This window comes from Ochotona princeps, chromosome 26, assembly GCF_030435755.1.
Source record: "Ochotona princeps isolate mOchPri1 chromosome 26, mOchPri1.hap1, whole genome shotgun sequence".
Classification (NCBI taxonomy): Eukaryota; Metazoa; Chordata; class Mammalia; order Lagomorpha; family Ochotonidae; genus Ochotona; species Ochotona princeps.
In genome coordinates, this window is record NC_080857.1 from 28433992 (window position 1) to 28451452 (window position 17461).

The 17461-nt window shown below is 46.2% G+C and overlaps 1 protein-coding gene across 1 annotated transcript in view; it reads right to left on the reverse strand.

Moving 5' to 3' along the window:
• The window catches only part of PRKCH (protein kinase C eta), a 231865-nt gene that overhangs the window by 22953 nt on the left and 191451 nt on the right, over positions 1-17461 (reverse strand). The gene's annotated exons all lie outside the window — the stretch shown is intronic.

The window sequence follows — 17461 nt, forward strand, 5'->3', positions numbered from 1 at the left end:
AAGCTCTTGGCTACTGGCTTCAGCCTGACCCAGCCCAGACTATTGCAACCATTTGAGGGAATGAACCAGTGGATGAAAGACCTCTCTCTCTCTCTCTCTAGTTCTCCCACTCTCTCTGTAACGTTTTCAAATAAATAAAACATTTTTTAATACTCAGGGGAAAAATTATACCTGTACTGAACATGTACAAATATTTTTGACATCTATTTATTAGGACAGTATAAATAACTGAGAGTATACAAAAATATGGCATAGGTCATGTGCAAATACAACATTGCTTATATAAGGGATTTGAGTATCCAAGGAGCATGGTATCCACATGTTCCTGGAAGCAATCTTCAGATACTGAGAGGGTGGTACTTGTTTTGCATGGAGAGTGAGGTAGAGGGGGAGGGTGGGGTTCACACCTGCTGATATAGGAAGCAAGTGGCCCCGTGCAAACCGCAGGCTGTGAAGGCAAAGGGAAGAAGAATTCTTCCTTCCAGAGATGAGGGGGCTGCCTTAAGAGAAGAACTGAGCTAGACAGAACCTCCTGTGCAGAGAAGGGGAACAGGGTGGTGGCTGCAGGCAGACGCCCGGGGACAGGCTCAGAGGCAAGGTTGGGCAGGTGGGCTCAAGGAACCATGGATGAAGTGAGGCTCAAAAAGGAGGAGGATGCTGGGGACATGAGGGAAGTGAGAGGTTCCCTGACTTATGAAGGATCTGAAGGCCATATTAGGAGATTTTGATGCTTCATTTATTACAAAAAGCTGTGCTGCAAGCCCTCTTACTTCAAGGGATGAACAGGGTCCCAGCTGAAGAGGCAAAGATCAGGCCAGGGTGGTTGTGACGGTCCCTGGGAGACCCAATCAGGCCTGATGTATGATGGCCACTCAGGTGAGCAGAGTCAGCGGAAGGATGGAAGGACAACTTCCTGCTGCGGGTATAATGGGTCAGTGGCCATGTTCACACCAAGAAGGAAGACAGGGTGGGCACAGAGCTCTATCTGGTTACACCGCAGGCCCACAGAAGGCTCAGACATAGGCTGGTCCCACCCCTCGGCCAACCCTGCAGATCAGACCCAAGGGAACTGTCAGGAATGCATCCTAGGCTGCCAAAACCATACAAATAAAATAATAATCAAACAGATGATTCCCTGATCAGACTAGGACTCAGCTTCCCCAGCACAGGCTTCGGGCCTCTGATTCTGCATCACTAGCCCCCAGCCCAATCTCTGTTCCCTCCCCAAGTAGGGTCCCTGTCCCACACAGCGACCATTCACAGGTGGCTAGAATTTGTGGAAGCCACACACACATTCATATTCATACACACACACACAAAGTTTACGGATGTACACTCATACACTCTTGCACACATCCTACCAGCACCACTATTTAACCCATGAGAAGCTGCCTTGCAGGTGCTCAGGTCGGGGTTGGGGTTGAGGATGCTGGCAGCTGTGTCAAGTGATGGAGCCATTACTGGTGCACGAGTGCATGGGTTCTCTGGCCTGCTCTTCCTTAAGGTGGTTTCTGACTCAGGAGTGCTGGATCACCTGGACTCTTCTGTAACTGCTGGCAAATGTCGGGGGGAGGTGGGCTGACACAAGACCCAGCAGCATGTGGTCCTTGGAGGCGGCAAAGTGGTAGTGAACAAGGCGTGTGAGGCCCAGTGCAGTGGCCGTCCTGGATGGGCCTTGGCCCTAAGCACTCTCACCCATCTTTTCAAGCCAGAGGATTGGGGTTCTGGATTCTCCTGAGGCCTGCTGGGGTTTCAGAAATGTCTTCTTGAGCAAGAGATACAAGTGTGGACAGAAACCCCCACTGGCGGTGGGGCTGCTGGTGATGGGTGATTGCTCAACACAAGCCTGGGTGACTAACAACCCAGGGAAGGAGGCTGGCCTGCCTGTCATGGGTCGCGGGAAAGTTCAGGGAGGGGAAAGTGCTGTGCAATCTTTTCTGCCAGTCACCAGTACACCCCCTCTGCCCAGTGATCAGCAGATACACCTGGCTGGCTCCGGGGATGTGACTCATCCCAGTCACAGGATCACAGGATGCCACGGCCCACCAGGGCAGCTTGGACACCTTAAACCTGACTCCTCAGACTGACTCAGAACTTTACATGTGCTGAGGCAAAGGCCACAGGGGCTTTGCCACCTGCTAATCAACAGGATGAAACTCTCAAACTGGGATTCCAAGAGGGCTCCTTGAAGAGTGTACCCTATGGATAGGTTCAATGACTCAATTGGTTCATCATTCACCTGCAAGTGCCAGCATCTCTTCTGGGCACTGGTTCATGTCCCAAATGCTCCACTTCCCACTCAGCTCCCTGACCATGACCTGGGAAAGCAGTTAAGGACAGCCCAAAGCCTTGGGACCCTGCACCTGCACAGGAGACCTGGATTGGCTCAGCTACCTCTGTTGTGGCCACCTGGGGAGTGAAAGAGTAGAATGGAATCTTTCTGTCTCTCCTCCTCTCTTTAACTCTGCCTTTCCAATAAAAATAACTTGAAATTTTAAGAGTGTCCCCTGATCCCAGCTATCAGTTCTGTGCTTAGTTCAAATCTCCACACTTGCTCTAGGAAGTTCATCCCGATGTCTTCCCAGCAAACACACTGTGGAGAACCCACTTTACTCCCCAGGTACCCACTGCCTAAGCTGTCCTCCTCCCAGCTCCAGCTCAGTCTGGACAGGAACTGTGCCCCCAGGAAGCAAGTGGAAGCATATTCTGACTTCCTAAGGACATCAACAGAGCTGCCCTGGCTAACCCAGAGCTTGTCCTACTTTTAGCAGAAGGCAGGAAGTTCCACAAAACCCTTGCTGGGAACCTGCCTGGCTCTGGAGCAGTGAGCCTTAGAGGAAGCCGTGTACTCCCCTCCTCCCACCGAGGATCCCACAGGGAAAAGAAGGAAGCTGAAATACAAGTTCAAAGTCTTCTCTCAGTGAGGCAAGAGACAGGAAGCTGCCATAAGGAAGACAGACAAGCCGGCAGCACCTCTCCCTGGGCTGCCTCCCCTGGCTGTCTATGCCTGAACAGAGCCTGACGTGGCTAGGGTTAGGTGGACTCAGCCGTGGTCAGCCACTCACAGGGGTCATTACACTTCTGTTCTTTAAAAACCACAGAAGACGACACCGGACAACTCCTGACTTTCATCTGCAACAGGCAGAAGTCAGTTTCCGGGTTTGGTGTTCCTCAGCCTCATCTGCCAACGTGTAACTCGGCAGCTAAGCTCGACAAGGCCACACAGTGAAGATGGCAAGTTCACACAGCTTAGATCCTCAATCGCAGAACACACAATCATAGGCTCCCCATTCATGAGCTCATTGGGCAGCGGTATTTAATAGCGGCAGCTTTTGTCAGGCAGGCATGGGAGGGCTGACGCGGTATTTCCTCCTCCGCTGCTTGCCTCAAAGGTATATTGTGCTGGCCCGGTAATCGGGGTTACTTAACATGCCCACAGCAGTTTCAGAGAGAATCCCCAAGTGGCTGGAGACAAAGAAGAATCAGAAATTAGATTTATTTTGTTTCTACCCGGAGCTTTCCTGAGAGTAATAAAGGCCAGGGGCCCAAGCCTCTGGGCTTAGATCATTAGAATTGGTTATTCCTCCAAGAGAAACACAGGAAAGTGAGCGGAGGGCTGGTCCCTGCATGAGGCCAGTCGCTCTCGGCAGCTAATTTTAACCTATTTCCTGTCTTTTTATCATGGAAAATTTCAGACACAGACTACAGCACACAGAATAACACGGTAATTCCGGAAGTGACTGTGCAACACCTTCAGCAATCGAAGCATCACCTCATTTAGTTCAAAGCATTCATGGCAGATGCGTATTACCTTTGAATTCCATTATTCTTTTAATTTTTAAAAAGATGCCGCATACTTTCTTTGAAAGGCAGAGTTGATGTTGCATTCATCTGCTGGTTCATTCCCCACATGGCTGTGAAAACCCAGGGCTGGACCAGGCTGAAGTTAGGAGCCTGGAACTTCACCTGCGTCCCCCACACGAGTGGCAGCAGCCTTTACACTTCCACTGGGGCCATCCATTTTTTTTTTCATTTATTTTATTTTTATTGGAAAGGAGAGTTAAAGAGAGGAGGAGAGACAGAAAGATTCCATTCTACTCTTTCACTCCCCAAGTGGCCACAATAGCGGTAGCTGAGCCAATCCAAAGCCAGGAGCCAGGAGCTCCTCCAGGTCTCCTGTGCAGGTGCAGGGTCCCAAGGCTTTGGGCTGTCCTTAACTGCTTTCCCAGGTCATGGTCAGGGAGCTGAGTGGGAAGTGGAGCATTTGGGACATGAACTGGCACCCATATGGCATCCTGGCTGATACAGGTGAGGACTTTAGCCACTAGGCTATCGTGCCGGGCAGGCCCAAGAATCCCATTTTTCTATGAACCCTTGATTATCCATTCACTCCCTTCCTGTTTCAACTGTTTAAAGATTATTTTGAAGTAACTGCAAGACATGAGATCATCTCACTTCTAAATATTTATAGTATCTTTAGTAAAGCACAATTTTGATGTCAGTTTTCACCAAATGAGCCATCTGTATATAATTCTCAGCATATTGCATTTATGTTTGCGGCGTGTTGGTGTCTGAGTCCAGAGAACCTGAAGGAAGGATCTGTGCCGAACAGTAATAGCGTCACTTGGAGTTAATAATAAATGTTCACCCAAAGCTGAGCGCTTAATCCATACCAAGGAGCTTTAAAAGACTTGTGAGCAAATGGAATTACAAGGTAAGTTTACTTTGCTGCAAAAACCCTGAAATCCACATATTTTTATCAGAATATATATTCTCACAAATTGGTTTTGAATAGTTGTCATATATATGATTTCAAGTTTTTGTACTACAATAACCATCTTTTAATTTCATTTTCCTATGAACTTTTGGAAACATCTCCATATTTTCTTTTCTGTGCTTGAAACAACTCGGTGAGGTAGGCAGAATAGTACTGTTGTGTGTGGGAAAGGGCAAGATTTGAACTCCCAGGCCTGGGTAGCCATGCACTCCACTGGGCACACTGCCTTCCAGTGGTGGTATTCCAGGCCAGTCCCTGTTGCTCACTGTCCCCAGGAGGACTCTCCTAGCCGGAACAAGAACCATCTGAATGATTGCTATCCCAAGATAGTACAGGGACAAAGGGATACTTAAGCTCTTTACTGTGCAATATGTCATCAAAATTCTGCAAGAAAAATTTGGATCTTTCCCTTGCTCTGGTTCTTGGCTTTTACACACTAAGCTCAAGGAATCCTACAAAATCCCAGAGGTCAGAGGACTGGGCAAGGGCACAGCCCATCTCTCTGGCAGTTAAATACACAGCAGACACCTTGTTGCTCTTCTATAAGGAGCATGGCGGTCTTGAATGGAGATACTACCAGGAAAGTGAATGCAGATTACAACCTGAGTGTCAGAACAAAATCATGTAGGGTCACCTTGTGCAGTCCAGGTTGATGCTTGAAATTTCTATAAAGCAAGACTGATGGGTTCACGTCGTTCAAAGAATTGTGGAAAGAAAGAAACAGCAATGCCTCAAATGTGGCACTGAACATCTGTTAAGAGTCCCAGCTGCTTCGCTTCCAAGCTCCCGCCCTGCTAATGCATTGGGCAGTCAGTGGAGGATGGCCTCAGTGTTTGGACCCCCGCACCCACTGTGGAGACCCAGAAGCAGCTTCTGACTTCTCCCTTTGGGCTGGTTCCAAAGAGCTGTTGTAAATGAACCAATGGATAGAACTAACTCTCTCTCTAACTTTGCCTGTCAAATAAATAAAAATTTTTTAAAAGCCTGAAATTCCCTCCCTCCTCCCTTGAGTTAAACACGGATTCAAGTAGAACTCAAAAGTGCGTTCATGCAGCACTTAACAGAAAATTTTCAACCCTTCACTCACCCAGCAAATTACTGGGTATCATGCATAAACCAGGGTCAAGGCAAGAGGCTTGGGAAACAGGGCACCATCCCCACAGCTCAAGGCGACGAATGCCTGGTGGGAGAGGCAGACCACTAGGCACTCACACAACTAGATGTACAAGTATGAACTTGGCTGTGTACAATACAGCGAACATGTGGCAGTTTAAAATGGGACAACCTGAGCTGGCACTGTGAGAACATCTCCCAAGAAAGTGACATAGGAGCTGAGCTGGGAGGACTACCAGGGAAGTAAAGGTGACAGAACTCCAGGCAGAGAGAACAGAGGTGGTGGGGAGAGCACAGGGCAGCCCAGGAGCAGAGCCCAGTGAGGTCAGAGTCCAGGGAATGTGGTACATGTAGCATGAGCGTGGCAGGAGGCAGACAGCACCGAGGCACAGTGTCCAATGAGGACTTTAGTCTCTGGCAAGAGGAAGGAGAAGCAGCTGCAAAGTTCTCCCTGGGCCAGGAGTGGACTGGAGTCTAAGGACAGACATAATGAGATTGGTTGGGAAGCTTTCGGAGTGTCCAGAAAATAGGCCACGGAGGCCTGGATGAGGGTGGGAGTAGGGCGAGAAAAGACAACTGTAAGGATGGAGATCTAGGGAGGAGTGGCAGAAGAGATGCAGCAACGGAAAGAGGCAGAGGCCGGCGGGAAGATGTCAGCAGGCTCTGGCTCACAGAGTTTATTTTTGACACACGGAGTTATTTTTGAAATATCCATGTGGAGAGGTGTGACGGGCAGCTGAATTCACATGGCTGGAAGTCAGAGCAAGGCTGGGCCGGAGCCATCATCTGGGTGTGGATGGGCCTACCTGGGGAGCAGGGATGGAGTGGGAAAGACGGGCCAGGGCACAGCCTCGGGTGAGTCTTTCCTGAGGACAAAATGCCTGGTCTTTTTACTCCGAGGTTACACACACCAGTGATGAGTTTGATCCTGAGCGGGGAGCAGAGCTGAGGGCCAGGGCAGGATCCCAACTCCCTGTCTCCATGTGGGCAGTCTACAATCCTGATAAGGATTAAACACAAGACATCAAACTTACACAAGTAGCCTTCAAAAAGCACATGGGTATGATGAAAAAATGATTTGGATTTCAGAACTGTTTTGCACCAAAATAAACAATAAATCTCTCCTTTTGTCTTGACCCCATGTACTGATTCACAATTTTTTTTTAAGCTTCACTTATTTGTTTCAAAAGTCAGAGTTAGAGAGAGATGGAGAGACAGCAAGAGAGATCTTCTTTCTACTGGTTCATTCCCACAGATGGCAGCAATGGCCAGGGCTGAGCCAGGCTGAAACCAGGAGCTTCCTCTAAGTATCTTGCACGGGTGGTAGGGGCCCAAGGTCTTGGGTCATCTTCTGAGGCTTTTCCAAGGCCATTAGCAGGGAGCTGGATTAGAGGTGGAGCAGCTATTACCAGCATCCATGTCCAAGGATGGCATCACACAGCTTTATCACAACACCAGCTCCCTGATTCACTCCTCAAGTTCAGATGGTTAGGGCTAGGCCAGGTCAAAGCCAGGAACTCCACCCAGGTTTTCCACATGGCAGGGCAAGGCAGGACAGGGCGGGGCAGGGCAAGGCAGGGTCCCGGACACTTGAGCCATTAACTAACTGCTGACTTCCGGAATGAGCATTACCATGAGGATGGATCTGGGAGCTGAAGTTAGGAATTAAACCTGAGTTCTCCTGATATGGAACATGGGTATCTTAAACACTAGGCTAAATGCCTACCTCAACTTAGCTTTTAACGACTTTCCACAGTTTTTTGAAGTACCCTTATATAGTCACAGTCCAAAAGAGAATTCTTTCTATGTTAACTCTGAAGCTCTTCTGTATCACGTGACTGATACTATTGGGGCTGTAAATCTAGGTGCTTCATTTTATAAGGATATATCTTGCTGCATCACACATAATAAAAAAAAATGAAGAGTAGAAAGACTACCTAAATTGAGGGACATCGAGAAGAATTTTATGAGACTAAAAATGTAGGGACACATTTATATGAAACTTTTTGTCTTTGGAAATTATTTTGTAATTATAAAAGGAGTTTTTTTCATCACAAAATACAATTATTACAGGAAAAAAATATGGGAAGAATGCTGATGGCTTTATAGTCTTGCCATGTTCTTTTCCATCTTAAACTAACATTGATATTTTTTATTGAAGCAACTTCTTTTTTTTCCCAGTTAGCAAGTGTTTGGGTATAGTTATAAATCTGTAAGTTATCTAGATCTCTGTGCTGACTGCATACAACTCCATTACTAAGAGGCAACACGATTTCACTCCATCGCCATGAATCTTTGAGTACATTTTCTGCAACTTCAAACAAGGGGATGATGAACATTGCCGGTACACCTGTAGGAGTGCATAGGCTAACCCTCATTTGTAAACAAATGGGGAGAAACTGCACTCCACAAAGGCTTGCCCATTTGCAACTCCACCAACATCTGAGTGTCTCCCTTTGGGCTTGCTTCTTCAGATCAGATGTCCTCACTCCCATCCGCCTTGCCAAGCCGCTAGTCAACATGAGCTCACTGTTTTGACTTGACTCTGGATTATTAGTGACATTAAGCTTTAAGGAAAATACATGCTTATTAACTGTTTTTATTTTTCTTGCCTAGTTCTATGTTTAACCCACTTTAAAACATGCTTGGTTTTTTTGGTCATGTTTAAGAAGCATATTGCATATTATAGAAAGTAATAATTTGTTCTACTGCTGGCTAACATTACTGCTTATCTTTTTGCATGTGCCTCTCCTAGCAGGCAGTGTAATCTAAATCAGTCTTTCCTTTACAACTTCTGGGTTTCTTGACTTCTTTACCAAAACTGGACACAAAGCAGAGTGAAAGGTCAGCAAATGACATTTTTGACTTTCTCTTAACTGTAATTTGGGCAGTGGGATAAAGGAAAGAGAAGAAGGTGGGGGCAGGAGCAAAGAAAAAACCAGTAGAGGTTGGAAGTCCACTTCTGGGTGCTTGTTTATACATGACATTTTTTTCTGATATTTTAAAAATTACTCACTGGAAGCATGCATTATTTCCTTAAGCAGAAAAAAAGCTATGAAATGTGTGTTTATGTATTTTGGCTAGAATGCTTTTCTCTAGTTCCTATACCATTTAAGGCTGTCGTTCTCAAGGAAGACAAGAAGGGAAAAACGATCCCACTAGTCAGAACTTCTTTTCCAACTGAAGCTGTAAGAGAAATGTTGAAAAAAATGTCATGCCACTGGCTTGGAGCACCTGCACCGTCGTGGGTTTGGAATTCTGCACCTGCAAAGTGAAATCCCTTCCAGCCCAGCTCCCAGGCTCTCCACGTGCCCTTCCTTCTCCCGCCTCGTTGCAGGGATACACGGTGGGAAATGAGTTCTATGAGAATTTGTTTAGGACTTCCCCTTGATAGCACAGGGCCAAGGACTCATAGAGTAACCCCCAGGCATAAGGTGTTGGTCCTGGGTGTCCATTCCTGCGGGGCAGGCAAGCATGTTCCCACCATGGAGACATGAAACCAGCTTCACCTCCAGTAAAGACACCAGGAGATTCCCCCCGGCCTCATCTGCTGGTAGGAAAAAATGTACAGAAAGATGATTTTTTTGGGGGGGGTGGGGACTCGGTTCTCTGGGAGGAAATATGCTTGGTTAACATCCACAAAGTACACATTGCACATCTTCTCTGGACCATCAAACTGACAGTTGAACCTCATATACAGTTATTTTTTTTCCATACCCCAATACTCTCCCGTCCTAGAAGACTGGATTCCTTGACGAAAGCATTACATGTTTATTTAGCAGTTTCTTACAATGTTTTAATTCTGTCATCGCCAAGAAAATGTCTCTGCTCAGCTCCCTGAGGAAAATGCTTCCTACAGGATACCTGGCAGCACTGCTCACAGATGTACGGATGGCCAAGAAGAGGGAGGCAGTCCAGAAGGCTCTGGAACAAGGCACTGGGAGATGATAAATCTGGGGAGCTGGGGCTTCCCTCGCCACTAGGCCCTGCTCTCTGACAACAGACAGGATGCTGGGGCCAACATGCACTTGAACTTGCTGGTCCAGAGGCATATATTTTTCCAGTAGCTGACTTTCTTAGGTTCCTCTAACGCCAGGTGCTAAGTGCAGGTGACACACAGAAAATGACCTGCGAGGCTGCCCTGAGTCTTGGCTGCAGAAACCCAAAAAGGAAATGGAGATTGTCTGACATTCATTCACTTAAGGGTAAGGCCGCAGATAAATCAAAGAACCCTGCACAGGAGTGGGGGGCTGTGGTACATTAAGCTACAGCCCGCAATGTTGCTCTCACATATCGGCATACTGGTTCAAGTCCTAATTGTTCTACTTCAGATTCAGCTTTTTGCTAATGTGCCTTGGAAAGCAGAGCTTAATGCCCCCCAAGCACTTGGCCTCCTGCCACCATCTGGGAGACCCACGTGGAGTTCCCAGCTTGGCATTTGCCCTGGCCTCTGGGATGTTAGAACCATTTGGGGAGCGAGTCAGTAGGTGTAATTTTCTCTCTTCCTCTTTGTACTCCTCTCTGTCACTGCCTATCAAATATACAAATAAAGCATAAAAAAAAAAGAGCCACAAGCCAGGGATGGGTTGGGTGTGATGGTCCTCCTTACTGTCCATATGAGGAAAGATGACAGACAGAACAATCTCCAGTAAGAAGGAATTAAAACTCAGGTCTCTTTAGCAGTAAGACTTTAGTCTCACCCAGGGCCACTGCGCAGTATCAATGGGCTGAGGACACACAGCACCAACATCCACAAGCAGGTTCACAGATGGAAACCTGACTCGACACTGGGGAATACAGCTTCTACATGAAGGGTAGCCACCAACAGGATGACCATTTTTATCAGGCAGACCAATGCTGCGGCTGTGCCCTCAGAACCAGACGCTACAGCTGTCATCACCAGTACAGTGAAGGTCTGCCCCATGGCTACTCTCCATCCAGGGTAACACAGGTGCTAATCCTAACAGAGGTGCACAGCCCCTATCAGCACTGTCAGTTCCCTGCAGACACTGGTTGACTGGAAATAATAAAGTCTGTTTTGTCAGGATGAGAATTCTCCCCTTTGGCTTGGAAAAAAACAAACGGCAGTAGTTGCAGTCACCTGCCGCCCATGCACGTGATCTTGTGTAGAAAGAAGGGCGATGAGCACTCTTGGGAGGGGTGAGGGGGAAGGGTATAGGGCAGGAAGGGATAGGGAAAGGTGTAGGCTGCTTCTGGCTTATCACCAACCTTTGCCAGGCTCAGTCAATCCTCACCAGAGGGCGGGAAAGCAGAGGCCACTACAGCTGACCTCCCCTAGCCATCTGTGGTCCTCCAGACCCAGCCAGTCATTTAACCATCCCCCACCCCCCAGGACATTTACAGTTCAGAACCACACCCAGTTCCTTGGAACTCACACGTGCCTCAGAGCTGAGTTCTGCTTCAAGGCCGGTTCTCTGATATTGCCTAATTCTCTGATAAGGCTCTGCCTGAAAATACCGCTTCCCCCCACTGGATGACAAACTCCAAGGTCAAGCCTCAGACACATCTCATGCCCTCTCTAGAACACTAGCCATAGAACAGCACTTGAACAAGCACTTGAGGCTTGTTTCCAGAGAATTTCACTGATTTCCTGCTAATGGCAAGCCCAGGTCATGGCTTTTTCACAAGAAATGTTCTCTGGGAGAAGACTTTCTGAGCTTTCACTCTTTTCCCAGTGTTTGGTTTCTGCAACAGAAGGGTTGAGTTTTTCCTCAAACAGCCACTTAGTTGTTCATTCTTTAAATATCTAAGCACTTGGACACCATCTGAAGAATGGTTCCCATTCTGTCACAGAGCTCTTCCTAATAATCAGAATCTACCATCAAGTGCTACGGGTGAGTCATCGTACCTCCCTAAGGTCTTAGCAGGAAGCAGAATTCACACTTCAGGGGAAAGTTTATGCTTCAGCTTATGTGTGTACTTGCCAGCCACAGAGGGTGATGAAGAGATCTTTTCAGAGACAACCAATGTTGTTCTTGCCAAAGCTCTGGCCTGACAAATAATGGCCAATTCAGTTTCTCTGCCAGGATGTCCAGGCTGCACAGCCTTAACAGTCATCGGCCCTGGCACTCACTCTAAGTAGCTATACAGCAACATTATATACTTGAATAAGAGGTGCTTTCCAAAAAATCCATGGAAAATAAATCCATGGAAAACCCATGGAAAAATAAAAGAAAAAGTAAGAGTATTTTGGTCTAAACAAATTGGAAATCCACGCATAGGTTTTGCACAACAGGCATTTCCCCTGATCCCTCTGAAGTAGGAGTTCCACATTCTTTGTCACAATAAACTTACCTTCGTAATTCCAGTTTCTACAAACTTTTCTAAGGATCATACATCCACAGGTGCGTTATTAACAAAATTTAATACCTTCCACAAATGTACAGTTTCATATGGCAATAATAACGGGTCATCTTCTGTATTTCCTAGGAAAACCAGAGCCTGTGGTGCTAATCATGTCTGCTAACAGATTCAAAATGACTGGTTTGGGTTACACAACAAACCCAGGATCACAGCCAAGAATGGAGTCCTATGCTATCAAGGCAGACGACAGGCAAATTCTCAGCTATGTTCCTAAGAAGCAAAAAGCTGTTGGCTTCCTCCAGTCTGCTTCCACCCCACACCCCCAAGAGACCCTGGGGAAACCACTCAGCTAATTTGTGTGTGTACTTTCTAAAGGCAGGACAGTGTGAGGTTACAGGTATAAATTCTGGACCCAGACTGCCTGAAATTGGATCTTGGCCCTGCTATTTATTAGCTGCATGATCTTAGGCAATTTACTGAAACATTCTAGGCTTGAGAAAGTAGATAACAACCATTCTTGCCTCACAAAAATTCTGAGTTATTTAAAGCAAACTGTTTAGGCTAATGCCTGAAACATGTGAAATATTATAGATGCCCTAGCTACCCCTTCAACAAAACCCAACTAGCACTGCACAAACTCCATGAGGCTTATGCAGAGTCAAACTGATCAAGAAGACAAAGGCTGGTGTTACGGAATAGTAGGTAATGTTGCCACCTATAATGCCAGCATTCCACATGGATGCTCCACTTCTAATCCAGCTTCCTGTTAATACACCTGGGAAAGCACTGGAAGGTGTCCCAGATGCTTGGGAGTCCTGCCTCCCACATGAGAGACCCAGATGAAGCTCCTGGCTTTGCCATTATACCCATCTGGGAATGAACCAGCAGATGTAACATTTTTCTCTGTGTGTGTCTCTCTTTCAAATAAATGAATCAGTCTATAATAAAGAGTACAAAAAACACTTAAAATTCTAGATCACTACTATGAGCACTGGAGTTTGGGGCCAGCCGGCCAGGTGACACACCTGGCTGAGTCTGCAATCTGGGTAACTGGGCCATCACCTTGGGCAGTGAGCAAATGTCTCCAAGAACTGGTTATCAGCACAACACTTCTGTCTAGATCACTCATTTTTGCTGAGGTCAAATTCTTAATTATTGAGCCCAGTGTGGTAGCCTAGCAGCTAAAATCCTCACCTCGCACGTGCTAGGATCCCACATGGGTGCCGGTTCTAATTCCAGCAGCCCTGCTTCCCATCCAGCTCCCTGCTTGTGGCCTGGGAAAGCAGTTGAGGACAGTCTAGAGCTCTGGGACTTTGCATCCGTGTGGGAGACCTGGAAGAGGCTCTGGATCCTGGCTTGGGATTGGCACAGTTCCGGCTGTTGAGGCCGCTTGGGGAGTGAATCAGTGGATGGAAAATTTTCCTCTCTGTATATCTGACTTCACAATATAAACAAATAAATCTTTTTTAAAAAAAATCTGAAGTATTAAGATGTAGGAATTAAGATCTCTGGTATCAGCTATCCAAATTGGTACAATGAGAAAATGTTGGTTTAAGTTGAGGCACATCAAGGTCATCCTGAACTGCCAAGTGCGGGTTAGTTCACCACAGATGATACAGTCTTTTTAGGAAGAATAAGTTGAAAGAGAATTAGGTTCCTGTTGATATCCACAAGGTCTCACTGTGGCTTGAGAACTTTATCTCTATCCTAGAGAAATTAAAATTCTCCAAAAATCAAACAGAACCCCCCCACGAAACAAAGTAGCATCTATATTTCAAAAAGCAATCGGGGACTCAGTTGTCCATCCAGTCTTTGTTTCCCACCTTCTCCCTGCATGACTATTTAGCACATGACCCAACAGTGGATACTGTGTAGGGTGATGAACCCACTTCCTGCAAGTGCACTTCTGAGAGATGATACTTGCAATTTTTCACTTGATTAACAATGCTGTAACAAGTGGAGACATCTTTTCAACATGTTCAAATCTATTAAATTTTTAATATTCAGAAAAAGTATTTAAAGAGGCATGGGGTGAGTGGTGGAAAGAGGAAAAGATAGTTTTCCTGTCTGCTGTTGGTTCATTCCATGTATGCAACCCAGGCCATCCAAGTGGGTGGCAGAAATTCCACTACGTGAGCCATCACTGCTTCCTCCCATGGTCTGCATTGGCATGAAGCTGGGGTCAGGAGCCAGAGTGAGTTATTAAACTCACACACTCCAATATGGAGCATGGGTATCTACATACATACTAGGGCAAACGCTGCCTCTACTAACATGTTTAACAAGTGCTTTCACAAATGAACCACCAATGCCAAGGATCATGTTCACATTTAGGAATTCTAGGAGGCCACTAAAGATCGTGGAACTCAGAGAGGGAAAGCTATAGAGCAGATTCAGAAGCCCTGGCCTGTGCTGCTATGTGATGCCTGTCTTTTCCACTAACATGCTATCCCAGTAAGGAGAAGTGTTTTCTGGTTTATCTCTATCGTCATACAAGGATACTTCAAAAGGTTCATGGCCAAAGGAATTAAAAAGGAAGTTCATTTTGATGCCCCAAATTTTTGAAATGTAAAGTATGTTTATAATAGGCATTTTTCATGAACTTTTTCAGGATCCCTTGTGTTGCGGGATTCCCTTTGGTGTCTAGAATAACATTTTACACATTTTTAGGCTCCCAATTAATGCCTGAACAGCAAAATCCTCTTTGACTACATGGAATTGGTTTGCTCTGAAACTCCTGAGGCTGACCTGTGGAGGTTGTGGGAGACCATTAGGAAATTGGGAGAATTCTGTTTTTTTGTTGGGATCCTGGACCCATGTGGGACCTCTAGAACCAATAAGGATGCCATTGGCTGCTTGGGTCCTCTTTCCTGGGGTTGACTTAAGCCCAGAAAAGCACTCCAGGAAACTCCTGTGGCTCTGAGCAGTCTCATATTCACTCAATACCTGATGTCATACCTTCAAGACTAGTCTAGAACCAAAGGAAAATGAGCTCTCCTTGGTGATTGCCCGATCACGCTTGGCTTACTGAACAGGCTTTGTTGCTATAAAAGAAGGGTATTAAAATTCCACCAAGTGCCTCAACAGGATCAACCTGAGTTCAACCAGATTTTACAGGACACAATGAATTTCTGGAGTGGTTTCCATCATGAAGATGGTGACCAGGAGCAGAGGGCACAGAGGGGTCAGCCATGCTGGTATCCTCATGCACCATGCACCTGGCAACAGCCATCTGCCTTTCCTGAGAAGGAGTGTAGACTCGGGTAGGGGTGGACAAGCTGGGATGCTGGCTGCATCTGATGAGGTAGTAGAGTACAAGAGCTCTTGTCCCCAGCCAGAAAGCAGAGGGTCTGGCCTCTGCCTTATCACCTCTCTGGGTCTCAGTTTCCTCATCTGTCAAATGACAGCACGGGGCCAGGTGGCATCCTTTCCGCACCAGCCTCCCCCAGGGTACTCACTCAGAAGTGACACTCTTGACCTTATCTACAATCAGATGCCTTCCCTCCAGCCCCTCAGCCCCTCAGCCCATGGTTCCCTACACTGCTGGCCTCAGTATTGGACCAGCGATTTTTTTTTTTAAATACAATTGTAATCCTTAGCCTTGTGTGTCTGAGGCTGGGAATAGCTCTCACCACAGGCCTTGGCTCCTGCAGGCTCATCCCCCTCCTTGCATGTCTCAGGTGGCCCTCACAGTGGACAGTGTGGATGGTGGCTGCTGGCCCTCTGTCAACTGCTATGACAGAAACACTGGGCGTTTTGAAGCTTTCCTAACTGACAGTAACCTCACGGCTGTTGAATCTGACAGCAAAAGACCTGGTTTTCTATTTCCTATGTCTTTTGGACATGCCCTTTTTCTACTAATTTAATCTCAATATATGAGAGTACATAAAAAAATGACATGGAAAATAGAATAAAAAGACACTTTTATTCTGGTGTAAAAATGGTTATCAAACCCAGGCAGTTTATTCATAATATACACTGGCCATGGGTTATTATTATTTTTTGACAAAGTGTCATATTTCAGAAAACTGTTGCTTCCAAAGGGATTGAAAGATCAAAAAGCCCAAGTGCACCCCTGGTGACCACTACAGACAGTGGGAAGGGCTCTGCCTGGCACTTCCTTCAGCTTCTCCCCAGAGCTGAAGCTTCTCCACTCAGAAGCCTCCTGTGGCTCCCACAGGACAAGTCTGAACCTCTCCTCTGTGCCTGGTGGTACTGGGTGCATGCCTCTAACGACAGCATGTATTGTACTGACTGTATTGGTTGGTTTCCCTGCAGGTCTTTCCCAGGCTTATCTAAGCTAACTCTAGAACAATGAACAAGGAACAGGGTTGAGAGGTCAATTAAGCATTCACCAAGCTGAACCAGCTCTAAGTTGCTTACCCTAACTATTGAGTATGTTCCCTTTATCTCACTTGTCCCCAAGGGTAAAATACCCTGGATAGAAGAGGTAAGGGAAATCCCAGAGCCTGGAATTAGATTATACATTAAAAAATACATTAAAAAATAATAACAACAAAAAAGAAAAAAAATACTCTGGGTATCTATTTCCCCCTCCAATACCTGTGGATGTTCTATGCACAGTGGGGCTGATGCTGAGGGAAAGAGGTTGAAATTAGAACTGTTTTATGCATCTGGCAGTAATACTTCTTTGCTACCCATTAAATTATACCATCTCTTACTGTCAACCAGCTCCTACAGTTAATATAAGAAAATTGGGCTTGTAGGTACAACAACCAGTGACTAATGTGTGTGCTTGGTGATTAACCGCCCTTACAACACTGTGCTATTATAAACTAGACAAGACAAATCAGCCCTGTACATCGCTATAAAATTAAAAGGTCAGTCTAAGAAGAAAAGGAACAACTGAATTCCCAAGTCCTTCATCAAGCTGAAAAGCTCATTTTTTTTAAAAGCATTTCATGGAAAACTCCAAAGCCAGGAGTAATGGAATATTACACAGGAAACAATTCAAACATTCAGAGGATCTTTTAAGCCCAAATGCAGGATCGTGACTCCTATCCCATGTAACTAACTTCTTTTTGGAAGCTGATACATCAAAAATTTTATGGGGAATCAGCAGGTTGCCTAAGAAGGCTATTTGAGGACATAGTTTCAGAGGCGTGGTCTCTTGGCGTCTATCCACAATTTCCCTTCTGGAGGCCATGGAAAAAAATTTTCCTCTTCCCCTCTCTCTGGGTATCACTGCTTTTAAATCTCTTATAAACTTTTATTTGAAGTACAGAG